The sequence below is a fragment of the Mesoplodon mirus genome, assembly GCF_964341445.2.
Source record: "Mesoplodon mirus genome assembly, chromosome: 18".
Taxonomy (NCBI): Eukaryota; Metazoa; Chordata; class Mammalia; order Artiodactyla; family Ziphiidae; genus Mesoplodon; species Mesoplodon mirus.
The window spans coordinates 63,534,887-63,555,702 of record NC_138994.1 but is presented as its reverse complement, the minus strand read 5'-3'; the positions used below and the strand labels follow the sequence as shown (position 1 = coordinate 63,555,702).

At 53.0% G+C, this 20,816-nt stretch overlaps 1 protein-coding gene across 3 annotated transcripts in view; it reads right to left on the bottom strand.

The window, feature by feature from the left end:
* CUEDC1 (CUE domain containing 1) overlaps positions 1 to 20,223 on the bottom strand; it is a 76,191-nt gene extending 55,968 nt beyond the window's left edge. For 2 of the 3 annotated variants that reach the window (XM_082603563.1, XM_082603565.1), the window contains exon 1: positions 20,120 to 20,223. The gene's annotated coding sequence lies outside the window, so the exon portion shown is untranslated. The remainder of the gene's footprint in view (positions 1 to 20,119) is intronic. The other variant, XM_082603564.1, reaches the window with a different exon arrangement.
* Between the last annotated feature and the right edge of the window lie 593 nt (positions 20,224 to 20,816).

Genomic DNA, 20,816 nt, shown 5'->3' with positions numbered 1-20,816 from the left:
CAGTACTGTCCCCAGGAGTTCCCTGAAGGCCGGCCTCTGCCCTGACCCCAGTTAACACTCCCACTAATTGCTGGGGCTGCGAGAGCCCAAAAGCCCAGGGAGCAAAAGAGCCAGAGTTAATTAAGGAGAGAAAAAAAAGCCTGCTTCTCTGTTCTTCCTTCCCCTCCTCCTCCCTGCTCCTCTGGGTCGGGCGTCTAGTTTCAGGGAAGCTCCAGAGGCAGGGATCTTCAGCCTGGAGCCAAAACCAACAATGGTACATGGAAATGACTGAACGGGAGCATCTGGGCCGCCAAGGGCTTCTAGAAGCCTTGCTCCAAAGCTGTCCAACTCTCCAAATCTCCCAGAGGTATGTCAGGGGGCCACTCCCCACCCATCCAAAGGAGAGCCTCATGGTCTCAGTCCAAATACTGTTTGCTCTCAAAAAAGCACGGCACAACTTCTTGCTACCAAGGTGGGATTCCTCCAGAGGGCAATGGGGCATTCTGTAAGCTAAACGGTAATAATGCAACATAGGCATTTGACAAATATTACCTCATCTAATTTCACAACTACCCTATGAGGTAAGTACTATCCTTGTCCCGACTTTACAGATGGGGAGACTGAGGCTTAGAGGAGATAATTAATTTACCCAAGTTCAACAAGCCAGCAAGCAGCAGAGGAACGATTCAGACCCCTGCACTCTGACTCCAAAACCTGCCACTTGGATATTCTGGTACACTAGTAAGAAGCCCTGTGGAGCTTCTTAGCCAAGGGTCCTTGAGGTTTCAGTGAGGTCCAGGGATCTCCCCCCAACGACATCAAACGCACAATTTAATGTGTTTGGGTGTGCATACACTCCTCAGGGTGAAGGAGGGTGTCAAAGTTCTCTTTAGATTATCAGAGGGGTCTGGAACCCAAAAAGAGGTTAACACACATGGGCCAGCGAGGTGATACCCCAATCAATGCTCGCTAAGTTGACGCCAGAACACAGACCTTCTAACTGGAGTCCTCTACTGTTTCACGTCACCTCCTTGTTCTGATGAAACATCCAAGCGGGAAGCTGAATTTCTCCGCAAAGAGACGATGCACGGGCAGTTTAGAATTAGGCAACTTAGCACTGAAAATCCACCCGGCCTGCTTGGGAGAGGGTATCCAAGAGATACACTGTGGGGGAGGAGAGGGAAGAGTTAACAGTCCGGCCCTGCGGGTGAAAGGGATTTCCTACCCGCTGCTTATGACTTCTTTCCACCGCTGCAAAACAAGTTCCAACATTGTCCCAATTCTGATCCTTGGTTTTGCTTGGATTCACATAGAGGAAAATATATTACCAGCAGCCCCAAACTATCAGAAATTCACAGGGGGAAGAAGGTTTCTGTTCCAAGCTAATTTTCTACACTTCTAAAGACAGCTGTCTATCTAAAAGCAATGGTATTCCTTAACTGGAGCCACTGTCCTCATTTTCAGAAGCTCCAAGACAGCAAACAGTAACAATGCTGCTGCTGCTCCTGCTGCCCACAACTGACAGCCGGTATTACCAAGCACGCATTCTGTGCTTCACCCACGCTTACCTCATTTAACCCTAACTCCAGCCCTATGAGGCAAAGGCATTATTATCTGACTTACAGATGACAAAATTAAGACTCAGAGAGGCTAAACAGCTGCCCAAGAACACACAGCAAGTTAAGTGACAGAACCAAACCCAAGTCTATGTGACCCAAAGATGGGGCCCTAGACCAGGGCCACTTAAAGCAGGTCTGCAGACCATTCAGAAACTGGTAGTCGTGGGTCCTTGGCAAGATAAGCACAGGAAAAGAGAGTAAGTAAGGATTTAGAGACGTTTCTAGCAATTTGATATTGCTACCACATTCAAGCATGCGACGGCAGACTTGCCTCTTTGAATAGGGAAAGCACATAGACCAGTTAAGACTTGTGCAGAGGGTCATGCTCATCGGGCCACATATCCGTCCCCAAAAGAATGAAATAAACCACCTGTCCTTCACCTCAGAGTTTGAGAAGCACTGTCCTAAAGCGCTCTGCAAAGACGGGCATCTGTGCCACTCAAGTGAGGCCACCCCCGCAGTTGTCCCCCTCAGCGAGCAGTCTCCTAGCAAGGCACTCCTCAGGCTTTTACGTGCCCACAGACCACCTGGGCCTCTTGTTAAAATGCAGACTGACTTAGGCAGCCCGAGGTGGGGCCCAAGACTCTCCACTTCTCACCCGGTGGCGTGGGTGCTGCTGGTCTGGGGACCCGACTTCGAGGAACAAGCTTCTAACGGCACATCACACAGGGGCAGGTAAGGCAGGTTCCAGAAACTCCACCGGACAAAGGCAGCCAGAGCCCAGCAAAGGGCCCAAGAACAGGCTCTCCCCCCGGGACTGGCTGTGAGGGGAGCAGAAAGCCCTGCATGGGACTGGGTTCCTATCACAGGCAGCCCCAGCAACACAGCTTTCCCACCCCAACCTGAGCCCGGGACACCAGGGGCCCTTTTTTCCTGAGTTGCAGAAACAGGGCCTTAAGGGCAGAGAAGAGCGGCTCTGAAGCATTTGCTACCTATAACCAGACCTGAGAAGAGGAGGTATTCTGATTAAACTGTGCTTCCTGCCTCAGCTCTGCTCAGGCCACCCTGCAGCTGGATCTCGGCCAGTGATGCCCTGGGAGGATTACCACACACGCGTGTTTGGGTCATCCCAGGAGGGCAGAAATGGCTCCTCAGTGGCCACTCCTGTGGCCAGAAAGGGCCACGAGCAGGGGAACTCCAAGGGGAAATGGTTCCCACCTCCTTCACGTTACCTGTCTTATTCCCTGGAAGCTCTTGACCGTAGAGACTTTCCTCCTCATTACCAATCTGTCTCTCCTAATTCAACTTATGGCCCAAGGACTGAAGGACCATGTACTTATTAAAGGGGCAATTCACAGTAAAAGGCTCAGATCTCCCACTCATTCAGGGATTCACTGTTTCATTCAAAAATATTTATGGGGCAACTGTCATGTGTCAGGTACCATGATGGACTCGAAAGACGAGGGACACTTCCTCACTCTTCTCTAAGAAGTAGGGAATAAATGACCGAAGGGGCCACGAAGCCAAGCCATTAACTAAGGCAAGGGGCACTGCGTCTTCCTGGAGCCAGAGGGAAGGCGAGCTTCTGCACAGTAGCTTTCACATATGCATGGACTTAGGGAAAGTCAGTCCGAGGGTGGGGCTGGGCACTTGAGGCCGATGGCACCTAACAGGGGCTCCTTGACTTGACTCACAACAGGGCGCAGAAAGGCCTGAGGGTTACCGACACACACGGCAAACACAGAGGGGCTTGACGTCCAAACCAAAAGTGTCTGGACAAGACACAGACCCAACTCTGGGGAAAATCAGGCTGAAAATCCAACTCCGGATCTCAGCTGACTCTCATGAAACCACGAGGCTCTTTCTTCTTTGCGAAAGCAAACCACATTCTCCTACCTCCAAACCCTGCCACGTGCTATTTCCCTACAAGATGCTCTCACCAATGTCAGTAGTACTACCACCCTTAATTGTGATAGTCAAAAACATCCCCAGACACTGCCAATGTCTCCCAGGGGACAAAATCATCCCCGTTTGCGAACACTGCCCTGGAGGGATGGCCGGAAACCCTGGCTGTGCGTGAGAAATACCTGGGGAGCTTCTAAAACTCACCCATGCCTGGGTCCCACCCCACACACATTCTGATTCTGGTCTAAGATTCTACACGTAAACAAGAATGTCTGTCACTTTACAGGTCCTTAATGTTGCTTTAATGTGCTGGTTGACTCATCCATTAGACTGACTCTCTCCAGAAGCATGAACTTCATCTTTTATTTCCCTCTCTCCACAAAGCTCCAGACAATGCTCCATGCAGTGCCTATTTTATGCTAATCAGAAGAGTCTGGAAAGTTCTTGAGCCCTCTCCACCCCCACTTCAAATGAAGAAGCCACTTCAAATGGCACCATCTCCCCCAGATGCAATAGTAGATGACAAGAAGAATCTACAACCTCCAAACCTCAAAAGCAGGAGAGGACAGAGGAGACGGGGGCCGATGAGAACGCAGCCACCTGACTTTGGTCCCAGTGTCCACCCTCTGAATGAGCCCCCCTTCACGCTCTCCTGTGGGTGTGAGGACCATGTGCTAAATGGCCAAGACGCCCACCTATGTACACTCAAGTTTATTGATCCCCCACTTTTCTTGACCAGAATGCGGGCAGCAGCAGCAGTAGAAACTCCAGTCTACCTGACTGAACGCTGTTTTCCTCCGGCTGACGGTGACTTGAAAAGAAATGCAGGCCCAGAATCAGCTCCTTTCTGAGCTGGAAAGGTTAGGATCTTTCCCCACACGTCGCTCAAGGATCCCCAGGGGGATCCGGAGAGCTGATTGGCAGAGGCCTGGCCAGAGTTAACAGTTGACTGATGTAGTCAAGTCCAGGTCCTGCCTCCGCACGTCCCCACACCTGAGGCTGCCCCTGCTGGCCACCTCTTCGGACAAGGCCAAAGAGGGACGGAGTGTCAAGGGAGAAGATCTGGCTATTAACCCCTAGCCGCCCGAAGTGGAAAATGCATTCATCATTCACACATTCATTAAGAAATGTATAGAGAATACCTTAAAAGTGATATAGGTGCTTAGAGAGCAGACATGCCATTCTTCCCAATTTTTATACTCGAGTTAAAGACAAAATGAAGGGAGGGAAATCCAGCGGCCAAGCTCCCCCAAAGACAGCAAAGGCTATTCAAGCTCCCAAGATCAGCTTTCTCACTAAATGTCACTGGCTAATACATAAGAATGTAAATTGCCATTTGGTTACATTACACTGAACGAATGACTTAGTTATTTTCTCTGATATTTTCTCATTTGCTATATTCATTGCCCAGAGGATGAGTGAGTCTTAAAGACCTGCTTCAGGTGGCCCTGGCTAGCTTGCTAAAATCCGTCTAGGGCAGGGGTCCGCAAGCCCTGGGCCGCGGATCGGTAGCCATCCGCGCGGCCACTTAGGCACCAGGCGGCACAGCAGGAGGTGAGCTGCGGGCGAGTGAGCTTCATCTGCGGCTCCAGATCGCTCGCACAACCGCCTGAACCATGCCCCAAACCCCCCAACCGTCTGTGGAAAAACTGCCTTCCACGAAACCGGTCCCTGGTGCCAAAAAGGTTGGGGACCGCTGGTCCAGGACACCGAGGCCTTCCATTCTTGGAGGCCAGCAGGATAGTGATTTTTTTTTTTTCCCCAAGCTTCCTTCCCTCCCGTCAATTACACACAGACACACACACCCTGTTGCCTGGAGACTGAACACATTCCTCATGCTTACGTTTCTTTTCATTCTCCAGAAGCAGGAGCTGTGGAAACTGGGGCCTCCAGGAAACAAGCCTGGGGCGGGGGAGGAGGGGACCCGGAGTGACACTTCCTCACCAACAGGCCACCCCCTCCCCGCTGCCCCCCTTTCCTCCCCGGGTCTGAAAAGCCCGGTGGCTGGAACTGAAGGGCTCCCACAGGGAACAAGGCCCCCTTTGAAAGCCCGTGTTGACCGCAGCCCGGCCGGGGTTGCCATGGCCACGGTCCTCCTGGCAGCCCGGAGCCGGCGCAGCGCCGGGACACCCGTCCTGACCCCCTCCCCGGGGCCCTGCGGGCCCCCCGACACCCCGCTCCTGCACCCTGCAGCTGCTGGAAGCGCCGATTTCCCTCAAATCAGAAAACATCCTCCTAAAGGGGACGAAAGGGGATTAAGGCTCCCCCCGGAGCAGGCCGGCGGCGCCTCCAGGGCCCGGCCGTCTGCTCACGGGGACAGGGGCCCGCACGACCTCTTTCTGTCATTCATCCTCGCCGTGCCCGCGGCCCAGCGGCCGGGGAGGTCGGGAGGGGCCGGCTTGGGCTCGGCCTCGGCCTGAAGCCGCGGGCCGCCGGGACCCCGGGGCTGACGGCGGCAGCCGGGCCGCTGCAGCCTCGCCAGACCCACGTTCCTCCCGGTCCCTCCCACCGCCCCCCGCCCCACCTCCGAGAAGCCAGAGGGAGCTGGGCCTCTGAATAATTCAGCCCTCAAATTGCTCTGTGGTCGGAAGGGTTTCTTCATTTATTTTTTAACTCTCCAGGATCTGCAGTTTCACCACGGGAAGCACTTTAATCCCAAACGTGGATCTGGTTTGAGACCCAGGGCCTCCCAGGACTGCAGGGAAGGGGTCACTGAACTTCCAGAATCCAGCCACCCACCCACCCAGCGCCAGGGCTGGGAAGCGGCTGCAGGTGGGGAGGAGGGCACAGGCCTCCAGGGAGGAGCTGAATCACTAGAAAGCCCTGAGCATCAGCCCCCCAGGCTGCCTCTAGTGGGCGATGCCCAGCACCCCACCCCAGCTTCCCACCCTCCCTCCCCGCAGTCCTAATGTTCACTCTGACTCAAGAGGCCTGGAGCACACAGTGTTACCGCAGGGCCACAGGTCCCTGGCGTCGGCCAGCTCTGGCTTCCGTTAATCATGTTAGCTAATATTTTACTGAGCTTTCATTTCATATACCCCTCACAATAACCTAATGAGGTAGGTATTATGAATATCCTCATTTCACAGGTGAGGAAACAGACTGGAGGAGGTTAGGAAGTGTCCCCAGGTCATATAGCTATAGCAAGTGGAGGAGGATTCACACCCAGCTGTCCCATTCCAGGCTCCAAGCCTTAATCCCCATGCTACACGGCCCATGCATAGGCTGCACACAGCATCCTCGAAGAGCAGAACGAGCTCAGCCAAAGAGGGGAAGAGCCTTGCCCGGAGCCCCACAGCCCACTGGGGCAGTGTCGGACGAGGACCGAAATGCCATCATCTGGGCGAACACCCTTTCCACGATCACAGTTTCAACGACCGAGGCATCCATATTTACACAGGTGAAAGCGCTCCCTCTTTTACAATGTTACGGTCTAATGGCCTATAATCGGAGCTTGACCCCTGGCGATGCCCCACGCTAGTCCTGTCCACTCCCTCCAGTCTCTGCTCCATGGCCTTCCAACAAACAGCTCCCCCGCCTCCACCAAAACTTAAATCCTCTCCCACAGCATCATAATCTCCCCCATCCCCGTTCAGGGCAGTACGATCTCCAAGATTCCTGACGAGAAATCCCACACCACCCTGCCCGCTCATATTTATGCAGCACTTTATAGTTCTCAAAGCTCTCTTACAGACATTATCCAGTCAACTCGACAACCCTTGAACTAGGTAAGCACCGGCACCTTTCTGAGGACTGCCCCCACCCCCATTCACAGGGGAAAGCCCCCAAGCCAGGTGGTCCTATATGACCCTGTGTTCCTGATCACCACTGTTTGGACCAGCAGGAGACAGCTGACACAAAGGAACAATCAGATTCTTTCCTCAGGAATTTGAATCAAGGTTCTGAGATACAACTCAGTCTGATAGTTACTGGAAGGAGGATGGGTATATTTGGGGGCTGGGGACCCATGACATCCGGCACACATCCACAGACGCAGGGGCATCCTCCAGTTCCAGGCACTTGGGAGGCCAGCCGTATTTCCTGCCCTTGATTCCTCCATTCCCCTGTGGCTTCAAATAGCTCAAGCTGGCTTCTGTTACTTGCACTCAGTAGAGTCTGAACTAACAGATGGGTGGATAATTATCCTCCTTCTGCAGATGAGGAAAGAGGCTCACAAAGGTGGAGTGACTAAATAAATGAATATCACATGACCAAAATGTAGTAAAGGAGAGCTTAAAACCCCTGCGACGTGACTCTCCTTCAGTGCCATCTCTTGCCTCCTTCCCTGGATTAAAGGAAGCGGCAGGTGCTCCCTTCTTGTTAGTGTTAAAAAAAAAAAATTATAACTGAGGATAAGTGATTAGGCTGGAGGCACTCCGGTGGATTAAAGCCAGAGACAAGAAATACAAAATCCTCTCCTTTGAAACCATGAAGACAACCCTTTGCTCCTCTATATTTCCCAGCCTCCTTTGCAGTTAGGTTGGAGCCATGCGACCAGTTCTTGACAAATTAAATGCACACAGAAGTAACAGGTGTCAGTTCCTTGCTAAGGCAGTTAAAAGCCAGGGGCTGGGGAACAGTGATGGCCCCATATTCCAGATGGTGTGGCTACAGGTGGGGAAGGGCTGTCTAACCCACGTCAGACTTTCTTTTTTTTTTTTTTTTTTTTTTTTTTTGCGGTACGCAGGCCTCTCACTGTTGTGGCCTCTCCCGTTGCGGAGCACAGGCTCCAGACGCGCAGGCTCAGTGGCCATGGCTCACGGGCCCAGCCGCTCTGCGGCATGTGGGATCTTCCCGGACCGGGACACGAACCTGCGTCCCCTGCATGGGCAGGCGGACTCTCAACCACTGCGCCACCAGGGAAGCCCCACGTCAGACTTTCCATGAGCACAAATGAACCCTAGATGGTATCAAGCCACTGGGATGTCAGGGTTTGATTATTACTGCAGCACAGTCTAGCTTCTCTCCTGGCTGAAAAACACCAATCATTCAACCAGGGCCCTTCAGCACATTTATCTGGTCTGCAGGGTGCTGTATTTGTTTGTCTAACATTCATTTGTTCAACAAATATTTCTAGAACATCAAGACTAGATGCTGTAACATGTCCATACAGCCAAGAGCACAGTAGTGAAAAGACCCAATCCCTCTGCTCAAGATGCGCCCTATCTGGTGACCCACAGGCCCTACCTTGGCACTGAAAGGAGCAGTCCTACAGGTGTGAAAGCAGGACCTCCCACCCAGCCACTGGCTAAACTGAGCCCAAGAAAAGGTAAGCTTCCAGGAGGCAAAGGCAGCTTGTCCCAGCGACTCCGGGAGGGTAGCAGCCAAGCCTGAGTTCACACCAGGTTTTCACACCCTGGGCTCTACCAGCTCCCCTCCTGCCAGCCACGTGGCCACACACAAGTGCCTCCCTTGCCCTGGGCACAGAACAGAGGGGAGAGGGCATCAAGGAGGAGTCATCAAGAGAGCAGGTGGCTGGTAGAAAGCAGGAGCAGCAAAAGACACGGCTCATCTGCCCTCACCCTCTTCTGCAGCAAGAGTTGTCTCCTCTGGGCATTACACGCCTGCTTAATTTAGTTTGGCCCCCGAAGTCCCCAACAGCTGAGCTTTCTTCCCCTGAGCCCATGTAGTTGAGGACCAGCCAGAGAAATCATCAGTCTGTCTCTTTCTGCCGAAAGCTAGATGAGGAGAGAAGTGAGGCACGTAGGGCCACCACATACAGCTGTGCGGGCTGTTCACTGCACAAGGTGCCCATCCATCCAAAGGGGCAAATGGGGCCGGAATCCAGCCTATGCTCTGCTTACCAAGCTGCATACCCTGGAGAAAGGGTCCCTTCGTCTAATTCACACAAAGGTGTCTGCTCTGTGCCGCGGCCCCAGAAGCACTGGAGCGGGGGCTTCTCCACCAGGAGCGAAGAAGTTTGGTGATGGGTCCGTGGGAATGTGCTGTACTAGCCTCTCTCAGTTTGGAGTATATTTGAACATCTTTACAATAAAGTTTTAAAAAAAAACCACACCCCACTCAGGAAGTGGCTGTATTACTTAGCATGTTACTTTACCCCTTAGGCCTCAGCCTTGGCTCCCGCATCTAAAAAGACAATAATCCCTGGCTCATAGTTTGGTACAGGACTAAATTAAATGACTGAAGTGAAATGCTTGAAACGAGTGAGTCCTCTTACACATGGGAGCTGTTAGCAGCTGATGGCTGGGGCAAGAAGGAAAACGAGGCCAAATGGGGGCAGCGGAGAAAAGCAACCGCTCCGGGGAAAGTTCGCCATGAAGCCAGAGGGTGTCTGAAAACACAGCCGCCGTATTACCATTCCTAAACCGGGCTTCCAGGGGGGCTGATCTGAGGGGGTTTTCTTGCAATCCCTCCCTCCCAGGTGGACTTTGAATTCCTCTGGGGACTCCAGCCTCGGCTCACACTCCAAGTGACAGTCCACAGAAAGGTCACAAAGAGGGGCTCAGAAAAGGATGTGTCCCCCAGCTTCCTCGCAAACTCAGAGACAAACAGGGCGGCTTCTGGGTGAGGCGGGGCAGGCAGGGAGTACTCACACCTGGAAGGCTCCTATCTGAGTTCTAAAGAGAACAAGAGGTCCCCAAAGATGTCCCAGGGGAGTCAGGCATTAGCACAGGGAGGGCCCCACCCCCTTCATGGGGTGGAGTCCAAGTGGCCATTCACGCCCCTAAAGGTCAAAAACTATGTTTGCAGTGTCTAGTTGTATGTGATGAATTTTTACATTATTATCTTCAAAATTATCACTGCTATGTATGAATTTCACCAGTGGTTTGCCGTTTAAAAACGACACCCCCCCCAGTTTATTTCCCCTTAAGGCCTGTTCCTTCCCCAGAGCCTCACGGGGATGGAGAGGGCTGGAGGTGGCGGTGGCACAAAGCTGGGAGCCCTTCCCAAATCCCCTGGGGGTATCTCACCCTTGGCTCGAGCCACCAAGACCCTCTGTGTCGGCCCGGCCTCTACCTTGGGACACCCACACAGAAGGCCTCTGGTTTCAGTCAAATGCCACCTCACTCCCTCGTGCTTTCTTTCTTCTTTTCCAAGATGAAAGCGAATAGGATGATTCATTCTCTTAAGTCAACTCATGAGAAGAAAGGAAGTCACCCGAGTTCCCAATTCTCTCTCCTTTGAACACCAGCCACTCCATGGCTCACCGCCATATGCATTTCATAGAAAAGCAATAACAAAGAAGAATTTCCACTAAAAAGCCCATCCTTCACCTTGCCTTTCATGTCTCAAGAATTTGCTATCTGTATCCATGGCAGTTAGTTCTAAGCTTCTGAAGCTGTCACAGCTGAGGGCTGAGTTGGGATGTAAAGACAGGCTTCCAAATAAAACGGGATAGGAGAGCAAAGAGACACATGGCCCTTAAATCCACAGCGCAGCCCCTCACGGCAGAGCGTAAAAATCCACCCAGAAAATGTCCTTCTCTGTCCCAAACTTAGAAACAGCTGTTTCCCTATAACTAAAAAAAGCTCTCACATGCGCCATCTCCTCATCCTTTCCAACACTGTGATCTGTACACTTAATCTACCTCCAGGCTCAGCTTAGCCCTCCCTCAGCTTGTCAAATAAGAAGAGGAACAGTCAAGGAGTAAGAAGTACAACACGACAACAAAGCCCTCTTGGAAACACCATCTACAGACTCAGCAGCCTGGCTTTCTGAGTTCAGATCCCAGCTCCTCGGTTACCTAATTGTGTGACCTTGGGCACGGTGACTTAACCCTCTGAGCCTCCGTCTCCTCATATGGAAAGTGGTAAATAACACTATACTCATACGGGGCTGAGTAAATAAATATATACTCTTAAAATGTACAGGAAGGTGATTGGCATGCAATAAACACGTAACAAAAATGTTACCATTATTAGACCCTCACAACCATCTAGTGCAACAGGGATTATTACTACCAGCTCTAGTTAACAGATGTGTTCAAAAGCCATTTGTTGCCGGGGTACAATAATAGATTAACCTCAAGAAAAGTACAAATTAAGGCATTAAGTGATCTGCTCAGAACAACACAGATGACACAGTCCATACATGGCAGAGCTCAGCCTGGATCTCTCATCTTGGACTCCAAATCGCACACTCAGAAATTTCACACTTTAACACGCTCCCTTCCTCAGGCATGGAAATTTGAGAAGTCCCATGGATCAGCATCAAAAACAGATTTCAATTCTATAAGCCCCAGAGAGTAGCAGTATCTCAAGGGAATGTTGCAGGATTTGCCAAACAAAATTAATTTCCATTTGTTTTCATATTCCAAGAAAATATACCAAAACGGCCTTATACCACCTCACCAAAGGTGTCAAAAGACCCCTCAAGGCCAAGGATCACACCCACCTCAACAATAGTTCAGGTTCCCTCGAGAGGCTCCCAGGCTGTCAGCAATTTGCAAAAAAGGTCAGTGCAATCATTTGGGAAGGCATTTGTGCAGGCCTGGCCTAAGACGTGTAGACTTCCCCCAAGCCCGTAGTTTTTAAAACCATGCACTGTCTTCACCCTTGATAAATAGCAGCCAGGCTACAGAAATATTTCCATTACTCCCCAAAGCCTGCTTGCCACCACAACTCATTGAAATGGATGTTTCCAATTTGAGGAGAGCTCAACAAAAATATCGAGCAACACCCCAACCTTTCCAGCAGAGGTAACCGTTCTGGCATGTAGGGAACCTCTGAACACTAGTAAAGGATGTCTGTGGACACAGATTATTTGGGAAACGTATGCCCTCATGCCCAAAGTCTAACTGTATCTAATACATGGATTGAGCCCGTTTCTTCCAGCTCTACTGTGAACGTTCACCCGTTAGAAGATTTCTGCCCAAGTACTGTTCATCAGTGCTCTTTGTGTATGTCAAGGCGGTGATGAAATCACCTTATGGCCATGCTGGAGAGAACTAGGAATAAAACGAGTTTAGCACTGGAGCACTGGCTCTACCGCTAACTAGCCGCGTGATTTCATGACATGATGATGGTACAATAATAATAACAGCGGCAGCGGCTAACATTTATTGAGGGCTCACGATTTGCCAAGCACGTGCTAAGGGCTTAAGAAGTGATCCTCATTAGCAACCATTCGGGGGTATTATGACTCCCATCGCATGGGTCAGGAAACTAAGACTCAGAGGGCTTGAGTAACTTGCCCCAAGAACACAGCAGCAACTAGCAAGGGTGGATTCAAACACAGGCAGTCTGACTTGCAGTTCTTAACTTCATACCATGGTTCTTTTCAAGGTGCTTAACGACCCAGGACCACAAATTCCTCTAGCAGCCGTCTGGATGATCTTCGAAATCCTTTCTGGCTTTGAAATTCAGTGATTCTCTCTTTTAGAAATAAACTGAACTTATGACTTCGAGGAACAAAGTGCAATGACGCTCTATAGCACTGCTACGGTGGGTGGAACCTCTGTGTCTGCCACGCCCAGACCCGCTCAGGGGAGGGAAAGTGCTGATTTTCTGGGATAATGATGCCCTGTGAAACCACCGGGCTGGCCTCAAACCATCTCAGGAAAAACGGCAGCTTGAAGACAGCGTCTTAGGAGACGCTCCAACTTGCAAAGGTCCGCAGGTTCCCAAGTATCAGCTCTCAAACCTCCATTTGTCTTTTTTTTTTTTTTTTTTAAGGAAACTCAAACGCAAGAAGACGCAAGTTTTACGGATACTGGTACAAGGTGTGTGTAGGCCCCGTGGCACACTTACACCTGGCTTTCCTCTCAGCCCTGCACCTGCTCATGGAAAACGCACCTCATCCAGGTAATCCGTGCTTTACAGCTTCCCTACAACCTGCCAGCTCAGCAGTCCTGTAATTGTGCGGGGTTTTGCCCTGTGCACACCTGCTGCTATCTTCCTTCATACGCTGCCTCCCAGCCCACAGACACACACATGCTCAATGGCCGCCTTCCCCGACTCCAGCTCTGATTCATCTTCCTCCTCTCCCTGCTCAGCACAGAGCTCCCTGCCCACCCGCCTTGCCACTAGTGGCAGCCAATGGCGAGACTCTCCCAGCTCACTTCTCTCGCTCGCCCTGGCTCCCGCGCGTGCTCTCTCTCTCTCTCACTCAGCTCCTGGTACAGCCTGAAACCGAAACTAATCTCAGACCTGAACGAAGTGAAATAACGAGTTCCTACGTCTGATCACCCTACGCCTGATCACCCTGCACGACCACAAAGAATCTTCTCCTCGGAGCTCCAGATCTAGCGTGTTGGTCGCCGGGGAAAAAACAGAGTTCTGCAGGTGCCTGCTAAGACGCGATGCTTCCTTAATGAATAGGCAGGAGGAAGCAAGAGATCCTCCACAGGGTTTTCTGCTGCTGCTGCTTTTCTTTAATTTGCACAAGTTAATTTAAATTCACCCCAGGAAGTAAAGTTCACCACCCAGTATGTTAAATTCATTTTCCAGCACCGGTTCATGTTTGGCTCATTCTTTAGCAGATTCTCTTCTGAGAGCAAGCCTTGCTCCCGTTGGAGATCTCTGCAGCCATCTTGCTTGCTACACAGCTTAGATGGCTAGACCACATGCTTTCCCTAAATTCGAAAAATGCAGCCCTTGCTTTCATGCTGGGAACAAAAACGACAACTACAACAAACAAACAAAAAGAGCAAGTCATCATAAATGAACATAAGGCCTGCCCTTGAAACCTTTCAAAGAATTATACGTTTTGGGAAAAATCCCAAACTGTTCTGTTCATCATTCTGGCCCCCAGCATGCTTTGGGATGCCTTTCTCTGTGGCTGGGGGCATCGTGTAATGATTCAGTTGTTGGCTTGGGCAAAACAGAATTGAAATGGTAAATGTACCGGCCCAACAAGTGTTTGGTAAAAGAGTAATAACTTGTGGATCGTCTGCTATTTACTCTTCATTCAGCAAAGTTTACCGAAGGCCCTGTAGGTATGCCTGAAGCTCACCTAGGTGCTGGGCCAGGAGGGTGAATCAGATGACCGCTAGTTCCGACTGGGCCATTCTCAGAAACATCTTGTGAGTAGGAGCTGAAGCTTTTCTCTAGTGCTAAGAGCCAGACAAGCGGTCAGCTACTTGCAGGTCTCCTGCAGCCCTCTTCACGAGGCGTGGACTCCATCCAGTAGGGCTGCGGAGTGCCCCCAGAATGCATCCCCTCTGACAGGGATTGACACAGGGCAGCACACAGCTGTTGGGCAGATGTGGTTTGTGTCTTGGCTCATGAACTAATGAAGGAGCCACTTACGGTGATGGGCTTTCTTCAGTCACTTCAATGGGAAAAGGAGGGGTGAGGCCAGATGTGAGCAACATTCTAGCTCAAAAACTCCAGGTCCTTATCCCTTCCCGTCGCTGAGCTGACACAGATCTCGAGGGGCCTCTTCTTCATCTTCCTGTCTCCAGATGAAACCTCTCAAACCACAAAGACAAATGGAACTTGTTCCCACCTCTAAAGACCTTCGGGGATGGCCGTTCCCCTCCGCTCCTGTGTCACTTGTTCTCACATCTCACATCCTATCTGCAACACCGTCCTCAGACCTTCCTCGAGTCCTTCCTCTGCAGTTCACATTCATTTGCCTCTGGTTCTCCTTCTACGTACGGAGAGACAAGAGTGAATCACTGCGTTCTGAGCAACAACTCTTACAAGACTTTTATTTCTTCTTCAGCATGTTCACCGCAGGCAGTATAGGAGATGACTTTAAAAACCACAAAAGCATCAAGGTAGCCAAATAAGGCTAGGGCGTTGCAGGATCCAGAAAATTCGACCCTCGGTTCTACTCAGAATTCATGGAGTGGGAGAGCAATATACTCTGTGGTCAGATCAAAAGCCCATGGGGGGGAGGGCTTCCCTGGTGGCGCAGTGGTTGAGAGTCCGCCTGCCGATGCAGGGGACACGGGTTTGTGCCCCGGTCCAGGAAGATCCCACATGCCGCGGAGCGGCTGGGCCCGTGAGCCATGGCCGCTGGGCCTGCGTGTCCAGAGCCTGTGCTCCGCAATGGGAGAGGCCACAACAGTGAGAGGCCCGCGTACCGCAAAAAAAAAAAAAAAAAAAAAAAAAGAAGCCCATGGGGCAGCAGCCACCTTTACCCTCACTCAGCTCAAGTGCCCCCTCCTGCAGGAAGCCCTCCCTGTCCAGCCCCTCTTCTGGCTGGAAAAGCATCCCCCTCTTCAGCGCTTCGCCTCAGGGCAGCATTTGCCATGGCAGCTGGAGTTCTAGGCTGACATGTGTATCCCCCCAACCAGACTATAGCCATCTCCCAGGCAGGGGGCATGTCTTAGTGACCTTTGTACTCAGGGTCAGGCCCCAGGAGAATGTCTGGCACTTAGCCAGTGGTTCTCAGTAGGCTGTGCTAGGCGGAACCCTCCAGGCACGTCCCAATGATGCTCGAATGTTGCATTATCATCCCTTCACCCAGAGCACGTATCGCCTCCAATCCCCCCACCCAGCATCCCCGCGCGCCTCTCAGCCTTTGGCTCAGTAGGGGTCTCTCTGACACTTTCTCTAAGATGTAAGCTCTATAGCCAGGCCTCTTGGGTTCAAATCCTGGCTCTGCCAGTCTCTAGCCATGTGACCTTGGTCAAGTTATTTAACCTCTTTATATCTCCATTTCTTCACTGAAAAATAGATATAATATCTCATAGGATCTTGTGAGGATGAAATGAGCTGATCCACAAGAAGCACTTGGAACAGGGTCTGACCCACAGCAAGTGCTCAGTGAGAGCCGGAATTATTATTTCCCAAGCCTATTGCTTCACAGAACCCCTGACCTGCCCCTGGCAGCTTCCAGTCTTGACTGACATTGGGCCTGCCCTCCCCGCACTAGACCCCTTCCTCCAGGCCCCTTCTGCCGGTTCCTCCAGGACCGATATTAGCATTAACATAAAAAGCCACTCAACCCTTTTTACTGATTATGATCCTCCCCACACCGCCCCCCACCACCAGCTTAGAGGGCAAATTCTCCAAAGAGAAGGGAGAGAGTTGATTCCACAGCAGGGCTACGAGCTCCGGGTCATCCTGCCCCCAGCTATGTTTCTCTGTCATCCCTTGACATTTCAGCTCGTCATCTCCCCTCTGCTCAAAATTTAAGCCTCACCCTACCCCATGCCACCCCTCCAAAAGCCAGCCTCAGCCTCTAGTTTTTACCAAAGATCTTCCTTAGCAATAAGAAGCCTCAGAACATTAGCACCCCAGTGAAGAAATAATAATAATAATAGCAGCTTCTGTCTGGCATAGATCTCCTTTCATTTTTTCTAAAGCTGAGAAACTGAAGCATCTACAAAGTCATAGAGTAAGATGGAGAGCTGGAATTGCAACCGGGAATATGTATGTAACTTCAGATCCTGCATTCTAAACCACTAAGCTATTATGGAAATGGGCACAGAGTGGCCGGATTGCCTCCTGGGGGTGGAGGTTAGAGGGATTTGGAAAGTTTTCATCCCACCAATCATTCCTCAGTGCATTTCACATTTTATGAAAAGGGAGTTTATGTTGACAGGCATTGTTACTCTATTTATTATTTATGACCTTTTTTTTTTTTTTTTTTTTTTTTTTGGGTACCCACCCCTTCCCTGCTCCCGTCCCCATTTCAAGGACTCTAGTCTGATTACTAGGTCTGGAAAAACGAGAGGTAGTGGAGGCAAGTCTTGAGGATCCACAGACCCCTGCAAGGAAACTATCTCAGAGTAGAGGCAGACTTCCTTCTAATAGCACAGCAGGCTCAACTAAGAGGTCACAGGTCAGAGGTATGACCTGTTTTAAAGAGAAGAGTTATAGCTGCATTATTAGGAGTCCATTATATTACTCTGACTCATCAGAGATGCCTACTGGGAGGTTAAAAGCAGAGAGCATCAGAGAAGAACTGAGTGAGCCGACATAACCAGCACTCTAAACTCACCAACCTGTGGCAGCTGGTGTAGCGGCCGACAGACAAGTCCTGGCCACTGATGAATGTGAATCTCTAGTCACCACAACGGGACCCTTACACCCCACCAACACAACTTCCAAGTTCCAAGTCAGGGACCACTGGACCACAGTGTCTCCAAAGCCCTTTATGGTTCTCACTTCCTGTGAGTCTAAGAGCCAACAAAACGGAGACATCACCTCCTCCAGGCCACCTTGTATAGTCAGAGGTGATCCCTGTCTGACTCCCAGCTTCTTGCCCCCCAAGGCTCCAGAATACACCTGCCTATGTTGCTTATTGCCAGGATCGGGGAAACCCATCAGGACAAAGTAAATGTAGGAAGCTCTGAAGGAACAAACCAGTCTGAGTGCTACTACATGCCCAACACTGCTTGCTAGGCAAAGAAAAATCTCCATGAACTACCATTGTCTGGGGGCACTTGAACCTAAGAAGGGCTTCTCAATACCAAGCAGAGAAGTCACAGACAGCAGACCCTACTAAAGGCTCTTCCAGATCCCCAAGTATAAATGCCACCAACACCTGAGCTGCAGCCCAGGGCCCAGTGAGCTTTGGCTAAGAAAGAAAAGGAAGGCCAGGTCTCCTTGGGGGTGCACTGGGGATGTGACAGCCATTCTCTCTGCTCCCGACTTGCCTAGTCCATAAGGATCTAAGGAACCTACAACACCTCGATCCTGGCCTTGAACAACTCTGCCCAAAGACCTCCTCAAAAGGAGGATTGTCTTTCACACTTACACTCTCCACTGAAGCACCTTCTCCCACCTCAACCCCGTGGCCCCAAGAAGGAGCTGGGGCTATTAAAGCACCTGGCTCCTATTCTGTTGAAACACCAGAATATCCATCCCTCACCTTAGTCCCTGTATTTACCTCTAATTCAACAGTTCTGTGGCCCTGGCCCAGTTAGTGCCCAGAGCCTTCTCACCACATAGACAGCAAAATCAGCCCCTGGAGAAGGGCCACCACATGGGCCCCCATCCTCTGGCTAGCTGTAGGGAGCTGGGATCTGGTCCAGAGTTTCCAGGTCTCCATGGCCACAGCCCAAAGTTGCAACGGAAGGTCATGAGAAAAGCCCTCTTGAGAGGTCTGCTCTCCGCACCCTGGGACTATTCACTGACCCGACACAAAGGAGGGAACTGTTCTGAATGGCCTAGGCTGGACCACAGACTCCAGATCAGGGGTCTCAACAGGGGCCCCAGTTCCAAGGGGCACAGTGACCTTCTGATACTGCACACAAAATGTGTCCTTACACACACGCACGTGTCAGAGGGAGGGAGGGGGCAGTTAGAGTTGTCACCGGATTCTCAAGGGGACCCATAACCCCAACTCTGGCCCCAAACCCCTCCCCCCCGCCCCATCATATCATCATCCCTAGACCATCCTAGCTGTCCAAGGTCTCTCTCCTATTTAAGGATGTGCCCAGGCCCGAGGCCCCACTCCTGATCCCTTCCAGCTGCAGAACGTGAGCTGGGGTGGGGTCCCCCACACACCCTCCAGCTTCCTGGTGACCTGAGCCAGGTTTCTCTCTCCAGCCCAGGGATGCCATCCTCCATTCAAACTGAGGTTCCAAAGGCCTCGACTGCCAACAACAGAGAGGGACCCATTTCACACTTGATCCCAAGGGGGCCAAATCTCATGGTGACACAACTTCCTTCATGAGAGGATTTCTGGTGTCCCTCACCTCCTTCAGGCACACCTGGCCAGCTCCACCCAGGCTGTAAAGATGAGCATGCCTGGCAAAGAAAAGGAATGAGAGGCCCAAGCACCTCCCTGAGTCCTTTCTCAGGGTGCTGCAGGATAACTAACAGGAAGGCCTCCTCCCCGTGCTCAGCGATGCTCCTGCCTGAGGGTCAGGTGGGGAGTGAGGTCTTGTATCCTCTATCACCTCTAGGACAACTTAATAAATTCCCAGTCACCCTCCACTCTCACCACAAAAAGGAAAATCTAAAACCTCCCTCCACTTAAATCAAATTCCTCTCCAGGAATTTCATTTCTTGGAACTAAAACTTCTTTTAACGGGAAAAGAAACGGGCAAGCCCGTCCTAGGTGTAAGACAACAATGCAACCAGAAAATGAAGAGGAAAGAAAGAATTAGCGCCGACACCAACCCCCTGGAGCTTAGAGCCCCGGGCACTTAGGGCCGGGGGGCGGGGGGAGCAGGGGCGGGGACAGTGCCTGGTGAACTTTCCCTGGCCGAGCCACGAGAGATGCAGCTCCCAGGGGACCGGGTGGAACCAGAAAAAGCCGAGCCGACCTGTGACATCGGCGGGGACAGGAAGCGAACCTCCCCTTTTCCTAAAAGGAGCTCTGGCCCCGGCAGGCGCCCCCCGCCCCCCCCCCGGCCAGCCGTCGCCAAGCAGCCAGCGGCCCCCCCACCCCCCACCCGGCCCGGGCCAAGCGGGGAGGGGCGCCCACACACACAAGGGGGAGCAGCCGGGGAAGGGGCTCCGGGCGGCGCCGGCTCGCCGAGGCCTCGCTCGCTTTCCCCGCGCTGCCCGCCCGCGACCACCCCTCTCCCCGCGCGCCCCGCTCCCAGCCCCGAGGTGCCCGCTCGCCCCGCGCGCCCGCGGCCCGGGAGGAGGCGGCGGCTCGGGAAGGATGCGGGGCCGGACCCGCCGCACGAGGCTGGGGCGGCGCGGGCTCCCGGCAGCCGCGGCGGCCGCCCAGGGAATCAAACTCGCGCCCGCCCGGCCCTCCCGGCGGCGCCTCGGAGACCGGGCCCGGGAAGGTGGGGCCGGGCCGGGTCGGGGCCGCGCGCGGGCCGGGCGGCGCCGGCGGGGAGCGAAGGGAGGTCTTACCGAGCAGCCGCGCGCGCGTCCGCTCCCCGCGGGCCGGGGGCTGGGGGAGGGGCGCGATCCCGCGGCGGCGGCGGCGGCGGCGGCGGCGGGCCGGGTGCGGCGGCGCGGCTGGGGCGCGGGAGGCGGGGAAAGCGAGGCGCGGCCGGCTTCCTAGCGGCGGGCGGCGCGAAATGCAGCTGTCCCTGCGCGGCCGCCGCGGGGCCACAAGTGGGGCTGCGCGGGGAGGAGCGGGCCGGGCGGCGGTCCCCAGACCCTCTCCGATGCAGACCCCTCGGGGAGAGGAGGGAAGCGGTATCGGGGTCCGCCAGTAACGCAGTCGCGGGGGCCGGGGGCTGCCAGGCCAAGACGAGGGGGATCCCCGCCGGACCCCCGCAGCAGCCGCGGAGACTCCCGGCTGGCGGGCCGGAGGGCGTGAGCGGGGAGTCTCGGTCCCGAGCAGAGTGGGTGCGGGGCGTCCTGCCCCACCCTGCTCGGGGAGCGACGCCGGGAGGGAGACCAGAGACCTCGGCTGGGGGCGGGGGAGACCTAAGAGCCGGACTGCCCGAGAGGGTGCAGAATGTGGACGCGCATCTGGGACCTGGGACACCTGTAGTGGAGGGGAGGGAGCCCCCCCCGCCCCGCCCCGGGAGTAAGGGCTCAGGAAAGTAAACAAAATAAAAAGCTGAGGTCAAAGGAGATGGTGGGGAGGAGGTCAAGA